The sequence below is a fragment of the Plectropomus leopardus genome, chromosome 9, assembly GCF_008729295.1.
Source record: "Plectropomus leopardus isolate mb chromosome 9, YSFRI_Pleo_2.0, whole genome shotgun sequence".
Lineage (NCBI taxonomy): Eukaryota > Metazoa > Chordata > Actinopteri > Perciformes > Serranidae > Plectropomus > Plectropomus leopardus.
The window spans coordinates 27,645,809-27,666,655 of NC_056471.1; positions in this window are offsets into that span (position 1 = coordinate 27,645,809).

Below are 20,847 nucleotides of genomic sequence, written 5' to 3' on the forward strand. Positions count from 1 at the left end.
AGGTTAACGCTGACTGTCAGCGTGCTGTAAAACTGGCAGCTTCTCAGAGCAATTAGTCTTTCTCTTATCTGCCAACTGAAACCACATTAATCACTCGGCTGCATTCAAGCTTTTAAATATTATCCAAACCTTCATGTTCACAATTTGATTGAATGGAGCGCCTTCACTCAGATAAGAAAGGAAAATTAGAGCAGCATTAAATGGAGCCTGCTCACTTTGCTACAGTAGAAGCCATTTATCTTGATTAGCGTGAAGAGATTGTGGCTCCGTCATAAAGCTCTATCAATGAAGGGCCTCTGTGTGCACGAGTCAGTGCACGTGCACAAACACTGCTGAATTTCAGCTGACTACATCTGAACTTTGTTTTGCTCAAACCGTGTGTGAAATTGATTTCCTTTCAGAAATTCTTCCCCTGCTCTTCAGTTCATTTGGACATTTTGTTTGTTTTGATTTGAATCCCTTAAAATCCCCTTTCACTCTGCTAAGAGTAAAACAACTTATTAACTTAAAAACAATAATTTCCCATGAGCATCCCTCACCGATGCTTTTTGCCAAGATATTTCCTCTCATCCACAATATTTCTTTGAGCCTTAATTAACAGAACGAGGATTTAGTGTCCTCCAATCGAATCACTCAGAGGACACGTGTGAACCCTCACGGCTCTCCAGATCCAAATGAAAATGAGTATGTTTAAACTTGGAGCCAAAACATATAATCTTAATTAAAACACCCAAACTGCCAAAACTCTTTATGGTGTAACATTTTAGAAAATTGAATCCTGATATGTGTGTCTGCATCAGAGGTGTGTGTGTTCTGACCTTACGTGGTATCATCATCATAAACGCTGTTATGTTTAGCTAATAGGATTTAATCGATACTCCTGTTGTTGCATTTAAGGATACGGGATAGTTTTATATTGGACCATTTTTCTGCTAAAAGAGGCTGTGCAGAACACCATTGAAGCAGCATTTAAACCATGATATACAAATATGACGGTTTTAATGATATAATAGAAGAATATTAGAATAATACATAATTACATCCATACAAATTATTTTAGGTCTCCTATTTTTCATCTCTTAAAGGCGAGGTCATGACCTCAGCTGTTTAATGGTGCTGGAAAATATGAGGTGTCCTCTTCAGTTAATAAATAATTCAATTATGTGTGATTATTTAATTTAATAAAACAATCACACATTATTTAATAGTTTTAATGAACTTTTGCCTTTATACTTTACTATATTTCATTCCATCACAGCTTTACATCATTTATCTCAATCAAAAGGAGCATTTAAACAATCCACTGAATCTGCTTGTGCACACAGTTTAAGTAAATAAGCTTATTTAACAGGAAGGTAGATAGGTAGAAAAAACTAACTGCATAAAACACAGAATTTGGAAAATAATAATATATCCAGTATCCATCCTTGTTTTCAACTCCAATAGAGTGGTTCATTCTGGTATTTATATTAATAACAGAGATAAATAAACTCTAATGATTACAGGCCAGAAATGAAAATATAAGACCTAGCCTGTATAAAAACTGAATTTCCCTTTATAAATAAACAATAGAGCTGTACTCAGGGATTTCTTTTTTAAACTTACATTCAAATCTTCTATTAAGGTTTTTGAGTGAAGCTTTGAATGTCTGTCATCATTTTTTATGACATAATCACACTGAAAAAAGAATTCCCTGAAAAATAAATTAGTCCTTTTTTTAAATTAAATTAACTTACTTTAATGAAGGAATGTAATTTATGGTCCTGTTAGGTTACTGCTCGAATGCCATCAGGATCTCCCTGTCAGAATATCTCGCTGCAAGTGGATCTGCTGCTAACATACCACAGCTTGTTTTTAGCATGGGAGCTAACTAGTCGACAGGGACAGCAGATAATAACCTATCAGCACCACCAACAGGAAGACACCGTGGCCACAGACACCGTCTCACTTCCAACTCGTCAAATACCAACGCTTGGTCAACGCTCGGCGTCAGACACAAAGACACAGAGGAACCATTCAGTATTCAGTACGAGACGCTCCAGGTGGAGGCTTTTTTTTTTTTTGATGCTATAAAGCAACCGCCAAGGTATAAGAAGTGGGGAAGTCTGCACATGAGGGGCAGTAGGGGAGGTGAATTGTCCAAACAAACTCCAGACTCTCGCCCCCAAGACTGCTGTCTGTGTCCTGTGTGAAAGCAAAAGTCAGTGGAGTTATTTTAATGACACCGTAGTCTTTTAGTGCAGCATACTAGGTAAGTGACGTATGTGACGTTACATGACGTTAGTAACAAATTAACTTATTTAAAGCCAAACCATGATGTTTTTTCTAAACATACATGCTTTTGTTGCCTTAATCTAAGGAAGTAAACCTAAATACAAAGTTTTTTGGCTACATTAAGAATTTATTCTGAAAAAAAAAAAACTGCAAGTATTTAACGAGTGAAAAATGTACATTTCATGCAAAAATAATTATTTTGAAAAGACACAATTCACATAATAAGTGTGAATTAACAAGCTGTCCATCAACATCCAAAACCAGTGTGTGTGTGTGTGTGTGTGTGTGTGTGTGGGGGGGGGGGGGGGGGGGGGGGGGGGGGGGGGGCAACTACAGCATTATAGTTTGGTCAGTATAGTTTTAAGCACTTAAGCTGACCAAGGTGTTGGTATTTGACACATTGAGAGTGAGAATGCATGGCAACATCCTGACCTGCTTACTGGAGGTTGATCCCTCACAGCAAGCCCAATCTTTGAGCCTGTGCCGGTAAGTATTGTTCCCAGTGGGATGTCCTGTGTGTAGCACTACAAGTTTCCTTGATGCCATAGAGCCCTCACATATATGACTTGCCCTGGGGCACAAAAAAGGTGCACAGCATTTGATTTAAATTTTAAATGTCAAGCTTCGACCTTTTCGGTACAGCCCTAAAACAAAATAATAACAATATAATGATAAGCCTCTATCACATTAGTGGTGGACGACACAGACTGACCGATATCTTATACCATTATATAACAGCCTGATATATCACCTCAACCCAAATCTGTATCCATTGTTCTGCTCACAGAAACGTTAAACTCTGCTGTGCTTAAAAGCTCTTTACATCACAGAAGCCAAAACAAACACTGACGACCAGCTCTTGATCGTGTGTGAAGCAGGTTCATACCAGGCTTAGAGAAGCTGTCTTGACTAAATTATGACCACGAGTGAATTATGTCTCTGCTGTCAGGTGAAGATGTGCTTAAAAAGTAGTCAGCTGAAAACCCATCATAAAATTTAACGACATCAAGGCATAAGGTGCAAGAAAAACACAATAAATCTTTGATCTCTGTCTCGGGATCCATCCGCCCGCCACATGGTTCTTCTGTCAGGTGGACGAGGTCTCAATAAAGCCGCCTGACCTCACAGCAGGTGTGTGTGGATACACCGTAAAAAATTCTGTAAACTCTGAATTCGACAATTAAGTTTTAAGGAGCATCATAAAGATTTATGAAGGGTGTCATTGAGTAAACTTCACGGGCTGACATCCAGAGAAATAAGTGCTGTTTTTAAAAAGGTATTTCACGGCAGTAGTGAGGCAGCAGAGAGATTTAAGAGAGTGTGTGCAGGTGAGTGAGAGAGTGTGTTTCAACTTTATTTCAGGTAAACCAGGGGAGATTACCTTATTGTCTTTCTCATTTAGAGGGAAGGCCTGACAAAATTGCAGTCAGAATCACATAAGCACAGAGCTGAAAACTGCCGAATCCTCAGCAAGCAACAACAAGCCGGCAGGTGACAAATCTGAATAGATCTTGGATAAACAAAATATACACAAACCTTTATTTAGTTTGCTGTAAAAGAAATCATGCTTTTTGTATTGTGCACTGAATGCTAATTCTATTTTATTTTTTTTAAATCAAAGAAAACAGAGTTGAGGAATGGGTGTCATGGATCTGGAGGCCATTCTGCTGAATAGGTGCTATCTACATGAGCATTTCCAAAGTTTAAATGATTATTCTTAACTTTTTTCAGCACAATATTTAATAACAAACATTTAAGCTATTCAAATGTGTAATGGTAAATCTCAAGCCATATAATTTTTAATTTTTTTTTTACATGATTTGCTCTCAATTTGATTTGCTCTCAATTCTGCACATTACTGTGTTTGCACATCCATCTTCATGCACTTCTGCACACTTATATGCACTCTTATTTCTCTTTTTAATGTTTTTTTCTCGTTTGTTTGTTTATTCTCTGCACATACTGCACATGTCTTTATTGTTATTACTGTTATTTTATTCTTTTCTATTTTATTCTATGTGAAGTGCCTTCCTTTGAATATATTTGCATTAATTTTTCTTTTTAACAAATATTCTATTTAGTTGCTGCTCTCTGATTTGCTGCTGTAACGAAACAATTTCCCTCACAAGATTAAAAAAGTATTTCTATTCGGTTCTATTTTAGACAGAAGATGGCTCATATCTGACACACCAGGCCGTTGTTTGGCCACTGGTCAGTGTTAGGCCTTCAGTGAGTGTCTGTCGCCCTGATTTTTGCAGTGTGTCCCGCACCGTTGGCACTAGCAGGACAGACTCAGCGTGCTGAATTGGCGTTGGACCCCGCGGAGCCCGCTGGTGAGTAAAATCACTCTGATTGGAAGTTCAACTCAGTGCACGAGAAGAGAAACTTAAGTGAGGAAATCAAACAAGCAACAAAAGTCAAAAGGGTGTGAGATTGAATCAATCTTGTTGTATTAGGTAGGATAATTATTTTAGCTATCGAGCTCTTTAGCAGAAACATTTCGTAATGGTTTGTGTTATTGTTCACTGGTGCACAGTAAATATTCATTGTTCTTTCAACATCAGGTTGTGTTGTTAATGCACTAACGGGCTAACTAGCATCTTGAAAACATCCTGTCGATCTGTTGATTTCGCGTTTTGAATGACAAATCAAGAGTTTTTTCCTCTCATTCAGGTGCAGAACGTAAGTTGGCATTGGCTGTAGTTTTTGAGGTGTGTTCAGGTGTGTCTGGATCTTAGTACTGAAAGTAACCACATGACATCAATGCTGACAGCATGAAAACACTTAGCACCTTCGAGTGCAACAAACAACATAAAAACATCTGAGAATAACTTTGGTAACATCATCACTCAATATGATTTTAAAAAATACAGAAAACAGAGGGATACGTTTTACTTTCAGTCCTGCAAAGACCTTTAGGAGACTTGACAAAAATAGTATATATAGTGTATACTTTGACTCACTTATTGTGAATTCCGATGAGAAAATGTATCTTATGTCTAGATTGCAAATAGTCAGACATTAAATACAAAAACAACACGAAAAGTATTCTAATGATTATATTTCATAGTGAAGTGCCATGTTAGAGAGTTGGGATGGGCTGAAATCCTATTTTTTTCTGTGTTCTAGGTAGTTTTTATTAAAGTTTTACATGACATGTCATCAAAATGCAATTGGGGCTAAGTCCAAGACACTGTGCTTGATAATAAAATGTATTGTGCTGATACTTTTCATGCATATTTATGCCTGTAATGTCCTGGGAATACAAAAGGCACAGATTCAGCAGAATGGCCTCCTGGTTAATAGATTGAGAAAGTCGCGCGGTTGGACACATGGACTTCACAGCATTCCTCAAAGTTGATTTTTGTGCTCACTGTTTGTAGTCTACATAGTGCAGATTTTGAACATGTTGACACTATACCAGGGGGTTTCCAGTGATCTTTTCCTGGTGCATGTGGTTACACGGAGAGGCAAGAGAGGATTAACCTTCAAAGGACTGCGCCTGTTATTGTGTATAATTAGGATAATCTGAGGGGTTACAGTAAAATGTGAGCCCTTTCAGTGTTCTTGTTGTCATACGGAGGTGGCGTCTGAGTCAACACACAACAACTTAGTCAATTTAATTTCCAGTTAATCTGAAGCTGCTGTGATAAAACAAAGCAATTTAAAGATTTGAGATTTTTCAAATAGACACTTTGAATGTTTGCACTGTAGTCTGTATGTTTCGGGTTATTGGATACGGTACAAAGCAGAGTAAAGCGTTCTGATTATTTTAATTGCACTAAGTGGCACTAAAGTGGATCTAAAGCTGACTGAAATCTCAACGTCATCTGATAAAACATCAGTGCACTTTTATTGTATTGCGAGTTGCTAAATACACGGCTTAACAAAGACAGCCATTAGCTTGTTGGTGACATAATGCACCCTCTGCCAGCCATATTGTGAGTCTGCAGCTCTTGGGCAACAATTTTCGTGGTTGCTGAATTATTGCAGTACATATGCAACTTGGCTCACTCAACAGAATTCATTAGATTCTTATTTCTGTGCAGCTTCTGACTGATAATCAAACATTTGTCCAGTTAAATGGAAACTTTGGTATTTTTTTTAACCTGGGCCCAATTTTTTCATGTTTTTCATGACACAAAAACATGGGAAAATAAAATGTAAATATATAATTTTCCCTTGCACTTTATGTCAGGTTTCAGTAGCCTGTCAATACTATCATGGTTTTTACTTTGAAAACACGCACAATGCACAAAGCCCTAAAAGCAAGCTAGTAATTAAACAGGCAGCTGGTTATTCAGCTCGCTAACAAATAACACGTTTGTTGTGTTTATCATTCATAAGCTTGCAGTTTATAATGATTTAAATTTGGGCCCATTACTGTGTCACCAAATCTATCTCAGGGTCAACAATCTTAAACTCGTAATCCCGTGGCTGTCTGGAGATTTGGGACATTTGCGGTATCACACTTCTGCTTGCCATTTTGTACCCTTTAAGGCCTCACTGCTCACTAAACATGGTGGTACCCTGACAAATTCAACACTCACTCACCTCCTCGCTCACTCACTCGCTGCTATTTCAGCGTGTAAGAATATACAACTGTCACGGCTACAGCCAGATACCCCGGCACTCAGCTGTTGATTGAAGGATCACTAGCAAAATGGGACGATGCCAATTCCAAAAGGTGAAGAGACGGAGATAAATAGCTGTGGGGCTCCTCAGCATTACAGAGGAATGTCGCCCAGCGACGAGCCCTCTGATACAAGAGGAACCCTCTCCTCTGTCGCACTAGCCGAGGAAAGAGGAAGAAGGATGGCAGCCGCCTCATGACGACAGGTAAAAAGACGCAGCTGACACAAACTGTCACCCAACTCCCAGAGCGCACCGAGGCTGGAGATTTGCAGACTGCCATCCTGGCACAGGCTGTGAGCTTGAGTAGCTGAGGGAAGACACCCATCAAAACCCCTGCAATGCTGAGAAGAGAAATATATGCTGCTATAATTAAATCAACTCAGAAAAATATGAATGGCCATCGACGTGTTCTTTACACGCATCAGTAAATCAGTATGTGTGTGGGGTGCTCTGTCATCGGCCAGCACCATGCCAAAAATAACCCCAACTGCTCTGGAAAACGGCCAGTCAATTAATTTTTCTTCATATTTAAGGATCCTTTGATAAACTGACCTACATCTTCATTTATGGAAACAGAAAGGGGGGAAATGATGTGTACCCATGTAAAATTAACTTTAAGCAAGTTTTTAAAGGGTTCTGTAACGCTCATTTTCAGGTTGTTTCTTGGATCTCTATCAGAACATGTTTACATGCTTTAATGTTAAAAAACAACTTTATGTTCCTCATACTGTTTATGCTAACGCCTGAATTCACACTCTTTCTGAAACGCTCCATTTTAGTGACATTTATCTTTAAGCCACACTCTGAAAAAGCCCAGTCTGCTCTGACTGGTCAGCATTTCCCCATTTTCTGCATCTCAGTGTCTCTGCACCGTCACTGCAGCCGGGGAGTCACATCAGTGAGAATACCAACACTTTCTACTGCGATAAAAGCTTCAAAACACAACCAAAGATGTTCCAGCAGGAATATAATCCAAAACAGGGAGAAATTTACAACATCGACAACCAAGATGTGTCCATGACATTAGCATGTAGCTACATGTAGCAGTGTATTTGCAGCTTGGTTATGACTATAACAATAGTGGAACTTCCTACTGTGAAAAATCCCCAATAAAAGCTTCAAAACCACAAACTTCACAACCAAAATTAAAAACATCAACTTCCATGATTACAACTTACCCTGACATGAGCATGTACAGTAGCTACATGCAGCAGTGTATGTAACATAAACACTTTCAGTAATGTGACTGAAGCAGATCACATAAAGAAATCTGTCACAAGCTCATCTCAACTTGTCTTGAAAGTATAACAAAAAAAAGTAAAAGTAAACTGCATCCACTTTTGGTATGAATATTTAACACTGTAATGTTAAATATATATATATATATATATATATATATATATATATATATATATGAAATAAGTAAAGGCATAGATTCCCTTTAATACCATAAACGCTCAAGTATATAGCCTAGTGTGTTGGTGTAACAAAGTTACAAAGTAACTTGGGCTGTCAGCTCTGACGCGTTAATCAAGATGCAATTAAGATCCGTAATTAACACGTTAATTCTTCTAAGTCGTGTCAATCACTGGCCCACTTTCCTGTCTTTAAGAGGCTGTACCAGGCTGACTTTCAAAGCGAGAGCGATGATACTGCTATCATCTGAAACTAGACGACACAAGGAAACCAGCGGTAGCCTACAAAGCATGCCACGCATGCCTCGCGTCTCAGTAAGGGGACAGAATAACGCTCCAAAGTTAGGCTAAATTTGATGGGAAATGATGGAAAGCAGCATGGTCAGAGGGGTCCCTTGACCTCTGACCTTAAGATATCTAACTGAAAATGGGTTCTGTGGGTACCCATGATAGGACAGAATAGGACAGGATTCACTTTATTTATCCCCAAGGGCTAAACTGGTCTGTCACCATAGACATTAAACAAAAACAATACACGCAGCATGTAAACAAAAACACAGACAAAAATCACAATATCAGATCACCAGGCGGAGGCAACGAACAGAAGCACATATGTCCACTGCAACAACAACAACAACAACAACAACAACAACAAACAACAATAACAGAGAGCCTCCCCTTTACAGACATGCCCACCTTTTTGCTGTCAGTTGATTCCTAATCAAGACAATCTGGTTAGACTGCTTGTCCTTATCAATATGTACTTCACAGCTATTATGAAATGCAAAACAATGGTACTGAAAACATACAATCAACCACAATTATCTATTGAAATTCTGTGATTAATCACTGTTTTTAAAAATGAATCATTGGACAGCCCTAAAAGTAACACATTACTGGAATCACATTACATTAGTCTGTAATGTAGCAATTTTTGGTTCTAAAAACGTTCTGAGAATGTTACAATGCAACCAATGCAATGTTTTAGTAATGTTTTAACAACAAAGGTTTTCTTTTAGTTCCCACAATGTTCTCTCTAAAGTTAGGGTAACATTCTCCATAAAAATCCAAAATGTTAAAAATGTTTTTTTTTGTTAACATTTCACATACCTTACATTTTCATTTTTCTAAAGGCCTGTAATCTCAGGCCTCAGTAATAATCTGAATGTTTCTTATAAAATGTTCTTCCTTTGTTCTCATGTAACAGTGTGGGAACATTTTATTCACATCTCAACATCACCAAAACGTCCTAAGAGTGTCACAGTTAAAACTTTAAGTCTTAGTCATCTTTATTTAACGTGACAAACATCCTTAAAATATTTGAAAATTAGATTAAAAATGTTTGCTTTAAAACATTAGCCAATGTTGTGGGGACGTCCCCTGCTAGCCGGTGACTGCTCTACAGTCAGTATTCACATTACATTGAGGCTACTAATCAAACTGTACCGTCATTACTTTCGTTACATGTTTTTTTAATTATCTGCGCGAGCGCACAGAAAACAAATAAACATGCCAGCAGCAGCTATGCTAACGCGACTTAGCCGCCTAAATCGCATATACACATCTAAACTTTTGTCGGTATGAACATGAATGAACATGAATGATGGTACACATCATTAGCTCGGTTAGATTCACCACATTTCAGTCGTTCAGTTCATTTAATGAAATCAGGAGCACAAAAGTATAAATGTGTTACCGGATACTCGCCGGAAAACAACAGAGACATAAAAGTGTTTTTTCCTACCTCTGAAGTGAGTCCCAGTATTTCTCCGGTCCTCCAGTATGTTTTCCTTCAGTCCGTAAAGGTCCACCGATCAAACAATAAAAACAGTTTTCCACAAAAAGTAATCCCAGTTGTGAAAATTGTTTCAACAGGAAATGTGTTTTTGTGTCGCGCCCAATGCCGTAAAACGACTGTCGCAACTCTCTCTCTGTTGCTTTACCTCTCTCTGCCACTCTCTCTCTCTCTCCAATAATATTCACAGGGGTTTGAAAAAACATTTTGTTTTCCAATGTTTTATTGAAACAAGCTGAGGTACACTGAGAAAATAGAAAACAGACTTTATTTATTTATTTATTTATTTACAGTCTTATCAGAACCCCAACCACAAACCTCATTCAGTCCAAACCCATCCTATAAATAAAAAATATAATAATCCAACAAAATACAATAATCCCAGACAGAACATTAGTAAAGGTAGTGCCTAGCAACTACAATAAGCAGAAACAATTAAAAATAATTATAATAATAATAATAATAAAAATAAAAAAGTAAATACATAAAAAATAAGCAAAAATAAATAAATGAAACTAATAAAGACAAAAAGAAACAAAGAAAAGGATAGGCTTAAATAAACGATTTGATAGTGGCCTATATCCCATTTTAAACTTCTAACAATGTTGCAGAGTAATGCAAAAGTAATGTAACAGGTAGTGTAACTAATTACTTTCCTGCTGAAAAAACAGCTTCAGATGGTTAAGATGGTTGACTGCCATGTTTGACCATCTTAAGGTCTTCGCATCATTTTTGATGGTTTAGCTGGTAAAACCAGCTTGTAATAGTCCTATATTAGTTATTTCAAACCACTCGAAGTGATTGTTTCATGCAAAACACATTTGCAGAGCAAGAACATGTTTGGCCAAAAATATTTTAAGAGGTCAAGATGTAAAACCTTACATGTCCCATTTTACCTGATGTCCCACATTACCTGACTTCACCCCATATATTAGACTGATTTGTAAAAAAATAAGACACACATTAAGTAGCAAGAACTTGATAAACTGATTATACCATTTCCAAAGACAGATATCTGACTCTGAACAAAAACACAGTGACTTCACTGTATCACATCTCCTACCAGTAACACACAGCTCGGACCACTGCAGGCCTTGTAGGTAACTTTAGTGCACACGTTTAAAATCCTTCCTGTAAATGTTAATTTTTCAAATTGCAAATGTAATGCTCTGCACGGCGGATAATGAGCTCTGGCACTTGACCGACCATTGTTGCCCCAGACATTTTAGTATTTGTTCTGCAACTGCTCCACTCTCTCAACAGGGTACTTAATCAACTGTAGATCCCTCTGAGGGACAATAGCATTGTTGAGCTAACTCTCTTTGCCCTCAGGGACCAAAGTCGACATTTGTTTTGGACTGGAGTGACCCTTACGGCACACTTACAGAGATAATATGACATGATGGATGCTGCAGGAATGTAGCCTTCAAATGATATATTTTCAAAGGTCAGTATCAAAATACACACCAGTGTCTTTGTTTGAAGTTGGGCAATATTTAGCACAGACATTTTTGGCAATGGGGGAATGCCTCTGACAACATTTTAATACTTTCTTGAATTTTCACAGACACACTGACCCTTTAAAGTCCTCACTAAGAAAAAAGCATTTTTTTCTTCATATGTTTTATTTCCTTGGGGCTGTAATGTTTTTATCGTTTTTTTAATTTTACTTTTTACAGACTCCATAGTTTTTTAAATACCAACCGGTTGAGATGGCTGTTTGTGGTAATGGTAGAACAGAAACAAAAAATCAAAAATACAAATCTTTTGCTGTTATAATGCTTGTAATATGTTAGTCTACCAACATGTATCCATTTGTGAGCATGTAATTAGTAGTATTACCAGTATTAGCATTATTTCCACACGCGTATTCTAGATATTTACCATTGCAGTACTTTGAAAACATCTCAGAAACGGTAAAAAAAAATATTGCACTGACAAATATAGAATGGATTAACATTAAATATATGGCATTAACAACAGTGAATATTCATCCTTTTTTTTAATTAATAAAAAAAGGCTAATTTATTATTTTAACATCACTACTTTAACTATAAAAGGCCAATCCAACTGCTTGATAAAACATGGTTTTAGACAGTAAAAAAAAATCAAACTTGCAAAATTATCTCACCATAAATAATGGATAACATTAAATCTATCATTCCACAACAATGAATGATCAGAAGTTCATTTATATCTTAGCAAACTGTCCTGTTAAATTTCATTATCTCTCAGCTTCACCACCTTTACCATAAAAAGGCTAAATCAACTGTTTGGTAGAGCATGTTTTTTTTTTTTTTAATTAATTATTTGACCTTTATTAGACTTATTTTTTTGTAGTTACAAAAATCTGTTCAGTAAGACCTCTGAAACTACACGTATTTTACGAATAGCATCTCTCTAAGTAGGATAATTCATATACACATATTCTCTATGATATTATTCAGTTTATCATTCAGTTTAGTGTAAACATACTGTCCTTATACAAAAAAAAAGAAAAAAGTTTTGCATTTGGACTTCCACAGAGAGATCAGAGGTCACAGTCAGCTACCTAATAGTCCCTTTGGACCCAGTGGGAATCCAGTTTGGAGTAAAATGAGGGTTCAAACTTTGCACCCTCCAGTTAAGAGACGGTTTCCAAATAAGTCTCTACGACTAAATCCTGAAGATACAATGTACCTTGATTCCACTGGAATAAAAGCTTCTTATTTGTGGTGGGCCTGTCAGATTAAAATGTTGTTTTCCTGGATCCAGAGTTTATCTTTAACACGTTACAGAGAAATGTGCTCGGCATGCCGCACTCACAGGCGAACGTATAAGTGGTGAAGTTTTTCCAGTGCGGCTGGATGAATTTGCAGATGGATTCCATGAAAGTCTGCTGTCTACAAACTCAAAGAATGACTTAGATGAGACGCCCCACCTGTGTGTGTGTGTGTGTGTGTGTGTGTGTGTGTGTGTGTGTGTGTGTGTGTGTGTGTGTATGTAAGTGCATGTGCATATCTGTTTGGGGAGGTAAACACCTGTGTCCATACATAATAATATTCACATCCTAAATCATTCATAAGGCCTGCTTAACAGAAATAGCAGTAATTTATAGCACAGTAACACTTTGGTTTATAATATTTTAAATGTATATGCGAACACTGATAATATAGATATTTTTATCTTATTATGGCTTAGACAAATAATCATTCAAACTGTCCGCTTATTTGATGCATTCAGCTAAGATGTGAACAGGTTGTTAAGACAGAGGAATGTAAAATAGACTCAAGTCCGTCTCTAACACTATCCTCTCAGCAGGCTAAGTGTCAATCCAGAGTAAACATCTTGGGCAGGTGTACCAAGAGCCAAAAATCCATCCTCAGCTCAGCGGAGGCTGCGTGGCTCTGCACTGCTGCTCAGCTGTCGAGTGTGGAGGAAAAGTGGAGGCAGAATTAGTCTAATCGCAAAGTACAATCAATGTCCTGAGAATAAAATAACCCATGCTGCTCAACATAGCCATCAAACAACAATACAATTTGTACAGTAACCTGGAGGGTCAAAACACAATGAAATTTTAGAAAACACAACATTTCACAAAATAAAAAAAAAAAATTCAGGAAACACATATAACAAAACACAACAACATTTCAGAAAAACATAACCACATTTCACAAAACATGACAATTCTTCACAAAACATCACATTTTAGAAAACACATTTAACAAAACACAGTGACAAAACACATAATACAACTATTCACAAAACACAATATTGTAGTGTTTGTGAAATGTCATGTTATTTTCTAAAATTTTGAATATTATGAAATGTCATTGGGTTTTCTGAAATGTCCTCGTGTGCTGTGAAATGTTTTGTGTCGGAAAATGTGGCTGTGTTTTGTGAAATGTGTTTGCGTTTTCTGAAATATCTTTTTTTTCCAAAAATGTTGTTGATTTTTCTGAAATGTCATTGCATTTTGTGAAATGTTGTTGTGTTTTGTGAAAAGTTGTTTTGAAAAATATGGTTGTGTTTTGTGAATGTTGTTTTTTGTAAGTCATTGTGTTTTAACCCTCAGGGACACTGTAAATGTGCATGTATTTGTTTGTTTGTTTTGGTTTAACACTGTACAATATGTATTTTGTGTGTTTGATTAATACACTTTAGTTTGTATACCATATGTATAAAACACATTGCATGGGCTTAAATATGTAATGAATATGTAGTATCCCTTAGTATATAATAAAATCATATATATCAGCTTTTATATATTCATACACAAAGCATATAATGTACATTTTACAATGGAATTCTTAGATTTGTAATTTAATTCAATTCAATTCAATTTAATTTAATTTAATTTAGCTTTTGTATCTGCGCTAAAAGAATTTGTTACAAAGGGCAAAGAGGTCAGACAAGTATAGAAGTAAACACTAACAATTTGATTAATTCTGTTTTGTTCTGTAGTAAAAATGACAAAAGAGAGAATTAATTAATTTCTACTCATATTAATCATCAGCGTCATTTTGTGTTATTTGTGAAAACAAACATGTTGCTCTTTAACAGTAACAGGAAATCTCAGAGAGTGATTTTTTTAAAACAGTATGTTTTTCTGAACACATCATTGAGGTGTGTACTCAATACGACATTTTCTATTTCGAATTAGCCTTATTACGTCATTCTAAAAATAGCACCAGGGGATGATCCAGTCAGATTTGACAGTATTTAAAGTCTAAATGCTTTTACAGTCTTGTGTGTTACAATAATAAATAGTGGAGTGTGTGTGTGAGACGTATTTGTCGGTTTAAATGAATAAATCACGTTGCCAGTGCCAGACATACAACTATGGAAATATTTGGCTCCTGCTTTGTGAAACAAAATGGCTTCTCCTTTTCCTCACAGTAAATACAGAAAAGAAACCTCAAAACAAAACAGTCGAGAGGATAACCATTGATCCCCATCTAAGCCACGCTCAATCACACTTAAACGGGGCGGCTCTTCCTACCAGAGGAACCAGCACAAACCTTTAAGTCGACAGCTAATGCCCGGTTTAGTCCTCTCTCTCTCCCTCTTTCTTTCCCTCCTCAAAACTGCCGCGCTACAACTTAATACCAGACGAGCTCATGCTGGGCGGCTGGGAGTAGCTATCAAGGCCTGACTCCACACACTCAGCCTTTGCTTTCCATTTTGTTGTCGCTATTCTTCGCCGCAGCCCCCTCCAATTTCTCTTTTGCGGGTCACCGAACCCCGGGACAAAGTGTGTCTGCCCCACCTCCTGATCCTCGGACGCCAACACCGAGACCACCACGCCACACACAACGCTGGGAGATGACATTTCCTCACCCCCCGAGCCACCCCCACCTCCCTCGTCTCCCCTAATCCAATCAGCAAGGCCTGAGTTTTTCTAATATACTGGTGGTCTCATACTCTGACTTTATCCCTGCAGCTGTGCCGGACCGCTCATTGGCAAGATTAGGGCCTCCTCAGCCCCTCTGATCATGTATTTCAATATGAATGGGACCAATAAGGGGGTGGATTATGGCTTAGTTACTTTGGAAATCCAAGGCCCCCCTTTGATGCCCCCGGGTTTGAACGGCAATGGCAGAGCCCTGCCTGGTCGGCATGGCGTGGCGGCAACGCCACCTGGCAGTCAAATGTTTGCTCATATGCGCTCATTAAACAACACCACACTGGCACTGTGGGTACTGACTGCGGGCCCGATGGCGAGCCTTGGCCGCGACCAGATGGCGCCGTCACCAGTATGCCAGGTGGGGTTCGTCGTTGCCACTCGTGAGATGCCTCATGGACGAAGAAAGGGGGGCGGGAGGAAGAGGAGCGTGGATGGAGCACATTGCCAAGTAGGAAGAGAATAAACAAACACACATTCCAGTTACCTTCGCTGTCACACTGCAAAAACTGACAAGCTGATCTTACTCAAAATAATCTTGTAAAGCAAACGCCTTGAAAAAGTAAATATAACTATTAATCATAATTTATGTTTACTTAAAATTAAAGTGTTCTGTTTACTTGAAATTTAGCTGCATTTACTTAATATTGTGAAGTTGACAAGTGAAATGTCCTTGTTCTTTCTTCAGTAAATCAAGTTTGTCTGACTTAACTTGGTCATGATGGAGGAAATGACCAATGATCACGGTCTGTTTTCTTAACATGTTTATGAATATAACTGACTAATTTGCAACCAGCAGAATACACATAAATAGTGCAGTAAACTCTGTTTCGAAAGATTGATTTGATTAAACTTGTCATTTTTAAGTTGCAACAACTTCACAATATTAAGTAAATGTATTGAAACTTTAAGTAAACTTAATTAGATGTAAAATAAACATCAATTCAGATTAATAGTCATACTGACTTTTTATTGGCCTTTTTTAAGGCAATCAGTTTCCTTGATTTTTTAAGTAAAATCAACTTGTCAGATTTTACAGTGTACACACACTCATTTTCTCGATCACTCTTTTCCTTTCAAGCATAAAGATGTAAACATGCACTTGATGCAGAATTATCAACATTAATCAGAAGAGTTCCCACATGCCCACTCCACATCACCTGCATGTACAAGAACAGTTTGCCTCCAACACTAGAAATCACACACTGAGGTGTCCTGAGAGCGTCGGCACGGCCCCTACGAGGGTTTTTCATTAGTTATTGAGGCCTGTGTCGTCTTCCCCGCCGGCCCTCCTGCCCTTGCATGTCGGGGCCCTTTTGTGTGTGAAGTGCTCGAGGTGATTAATATTTGTTTTCCCTCCTCTGTGGGAGAGGAAGACCCAGCTGATCCGCTGTGACCCCTCCTTAATCCCCAGCGGGTCGAGCCAGTCTCTCTGTTTCCTTTCCCTCTTTTTTGTGGGGTTTTTACCTCGGAGGACCCCATTCGAACCCTCGTGTCCGACCTGAGGATCACATAAGACCCCGGCTACTTAATGCTTACATTGAGTTCAGAGCTGAGCCACGCTGACAAGTTTCTTCATGAGGGACAGTTAGTTTTTATTCGGCGTATCCGTCCTGCGTGAAAAGACACTTGTAAATATTGTTGTCAGGACAGGTGATGTTTGACATTTTCTCAGACACTGCAAACAAACCAGCTTTTGGACAGTTTAGCAGCAATCTCTTGCAAAACAGCTCAGTGCAGCAGGATGTTTATCTTGAGGTTTTCCAAAAATAAATGTCAAATTTTGAAGAACACCTACTAAATGGCCTCTGTGGTTAACACACTGCTCCCCAGGTAGCTTTAACAGTTTGGACAGGTGAAGGAAGTATCTTCCTCACAGAAACCAGGAGGATATCCTGAGTCAATTGGGCTGAGATGGCCAGGTTGAGGGGTTTTGGGGCTTTGTTGAGGCCAGTGGAGGGGGTGTCTTGAAGGATTGAGTGGCTCGCGGGGTCTATTGAGCACTTGATCCTGTTGACAGATATACTGCTCCCTTTGTGACCACATGGCTGTGATGGAAATGGCAGGTGCAGTATGGGTAGCCGATGGAAAAAAAAAAAAAATCCTTTCGAGCGTTGTGTTTCAGTGGTTGTAAAAACACAGCTGTTTTCAGCTTTCTGAACCGGCTGCGCGCTCGGTTTCCAATTCTCTCCAGCTCCTTGTTGCCTTGTTGGCGTAGTCGCTAAACTCGCAAACACAGTCTTATGGACTTAGCTCTTTATAAGAGCTTTAGTTGGAAAAAATGTACAGATCAGTATTAACGATCAACACTGTTGGATGAAAGCTCTTAGCGACTGGCTCAAAACCTGCCTCGGAGTAACTGATAGTAATGGGAAACTGCTCGTCTATTTAACACACACACACTCGCATGATCACAGGCTGAGAGAGAGCGATTCTGTTATAGCGGATCTAAAAGAGAAAAGATATTTTACTAAGATATGCAAATCATAGTACAGAAATAAATGACAACTTCATACTATAAAATGGAGTCGATAATGAGTATTTTAGTGTTAAATTCATACATGAGATTGATCGTGATAATTCCAATTTTTTAATTTTTGCTTGTATACTCCCTTACTTTATAAGTAGCACTTACTGTAAACCCTTTGAATTAACATGCTAAACAAGTATCATCTGTCAACATGATTTAAATGCTGCAGCAAAAAAAATGTAGAAATTTTGAATCATGAAGATTAGAAAGCAAAGTGCGAGCCTCGAGCCCTGAATTTTTTTTTAGTAGAATTTTGCATTTTATAGCAGTGAAAAAAAAGAAAAAGAAAACAGTAGTAAAGAAGTTTAGTTAAGAAAGTGTACCAAAGTAAATCAGTGATTTTATTTTAGTCAGATTTTACTAATGTCCTATTCCTTTGATAAATAAAATATTTAAATATGTATTTTACATGTCTGTTTATTAAAAAAAATGTAATGTAATGTAATGTAATGTAATAAATGTAATGGTGTAAGCAAAGACCAGTTTTAGATAATATTTTTTTCTGTAAAGACATGAATATAATATAAGGAATAATTTATGTTGGGGTTTTTTTCTCAGCATTTTATTTTATTATGGAGGAAAGAACATTTTATTTGTAGCAGTTTTTGGCCATTATGAAATGTTCATACTTATTACAATAATACAGATTCTACTAATAAAAATAATTATACTTATACTCCTACTAATAATAAGAATCATATTCATAATAACTATTAGCTGTAGTACTACTACTAGTATTAGTAGTAGTGTAATCTTTGTGGGACATAATATATTATCAAAGATATTAAAATGATAATTTATAAAGAAATCATTTCTCTAATTGAACAATACTGAAACTGTCAAGCAATTGAAAAATTAATTTATGTTAAAGATTGGAAAAGAATTTAAGTTTGCCAGACATTAATTTTGAGCGTGTTATTGTTGTTGTTTTTGTGTTGTGTGTGTGTGCATGTGCGTTTGCATGTGCGCTAAAATTTGGTAGCCCCGTTTCCTGCTCCCTTAAAATTAGATTAAAACCCTCCAGTGTAATCTGAACAAATTTAGTTTTAAAATCACTGTACATGTTAACAGTGCGATGGCTCTCTGTAGATTCCTGCTTCATTCGACAGCTCAGTGTCTGACATGGTGCAGTCAGCTCTGTGTGGGAGTGTGTTCAGTGGGAGAAGCGGAGCTTTTAGCTCTCTATGAAGCTGTCTAATGAGTGGCGCCGAGTGTCACAACTCCTCCACAAATTACTTTTCTCTGCTGCCAGTCCGCACTCCCCCACTTTTGTGCCCCTATTTTCTTCTTGTCAACACCTTCAAGCACTGCCATCTCTTTGGATAAGAAAAATGTAGACTTTGTAGCTACCAAATCAAAGAAGCGAAATAATGCAGGAAAAAAATTGCCTTGCTTTTGAAACAAAACTGATTTTTTCTTACCAAAACCTCAAATCAAAAAATGTGATCTTTGGTGACAGACAAAATCCTATTCAGAGTGTCTGAAAACAGCATGCTTTAAAGTATTTTAACTGTATTGATCAGACGCTTGTCTTGGAAGACTTATGACAAATGCCACACTAGAATAAGCTTAAAATCCTCAATGACCAACACGACAGCCAAACCACATCAGAGGGACTTTTGTAATGGAGGTATTGATATTTGCCAATGAAAAATACAAGCACATCATTCTGTGTGGATTCGGCACACTGACACATAGATTGACGTCTGATCGACAAAAAACAATCCAGGAGCCCTGATCTACGCCACCACAGTGCACGCTGTCACTTTTCACTTTCCCAACATGAAGCAGTGGTACCTGCTCATCGCTCTGGGGTTTAACTGATGAATGACATTGCAGTGTGCGGTGCCTCACTACGGGGCCATTTGTGGAGAGATAAGAGAGACTTCCTGGATTAAGGAGGTAGTTGAGGTACATCTCCAGAGAGCCTGTTTGTTTGGGTAAGACAGCTCCTTCATTACTGCAAAACTGTGGGAGGCTGGGAAGCCAACCTGTCTCCGAGATAGCACGGGACCGCTGCCAAAATGTACTTAACCAAACTGAAAACGCAACCCACTTACCCCTGATGCCTCTAATATATTATCATGAATTGTGCATCAGGCATAATGCACAGTTTGAGGCTTTAATATTAAGCAGATGCGGACATACTGACTTTAAAATATCACACATCCCACCTCGATTGGTGTGAAATGGCACACTCTTGATGTTCAGGTTGTTTCGATGAGTAGTTTTGCTCTGTGGGTGGCCCAGCTTGACCTGGCTGGTGAGCCTCGGCATTAAAATGAATGAGTTCCTGATGCCAGTGTCACTTTGAAAAACACAAGCTGACCGTCGTGTTCTTATCCAAGCATACAGGATTACACTCGGAGCAGTCACGTAGGCTCACACACACTCATCTCGGACAGAAAAATAAGAAAAGGAGAAAAAGAGGACATGGAGGCCAAAACATTAAGCTTTGTTGTGTTTGAGCAGGACAGTCTCAGCCAATGTGAGTATTTTAGCCAAAATGAGTCATTTGTTTGGTCAAGTATTTTTATCTTTCTCTTCATCAAATGTTTTTCCGCAGCTCAAAAACACATGAGGAACCACGCAGTCACTTTATTCTTCTAAAGCTCCAAATCTTGATTATTTTATGATAGATATTTGATAATTGATTAAAGATTTAATCTTTACATTGCCACAGGAGTGCTTTTACAGCCGACAAGCTTCCGTACACATGTTATCCCTCTCTCTCCTCATGAGTCTCTACCTCTCCTGTCCAATAAACTGAACGCTAAAAAACTACTACGCCACCTCCCGAACCCCCTGAGCCCAA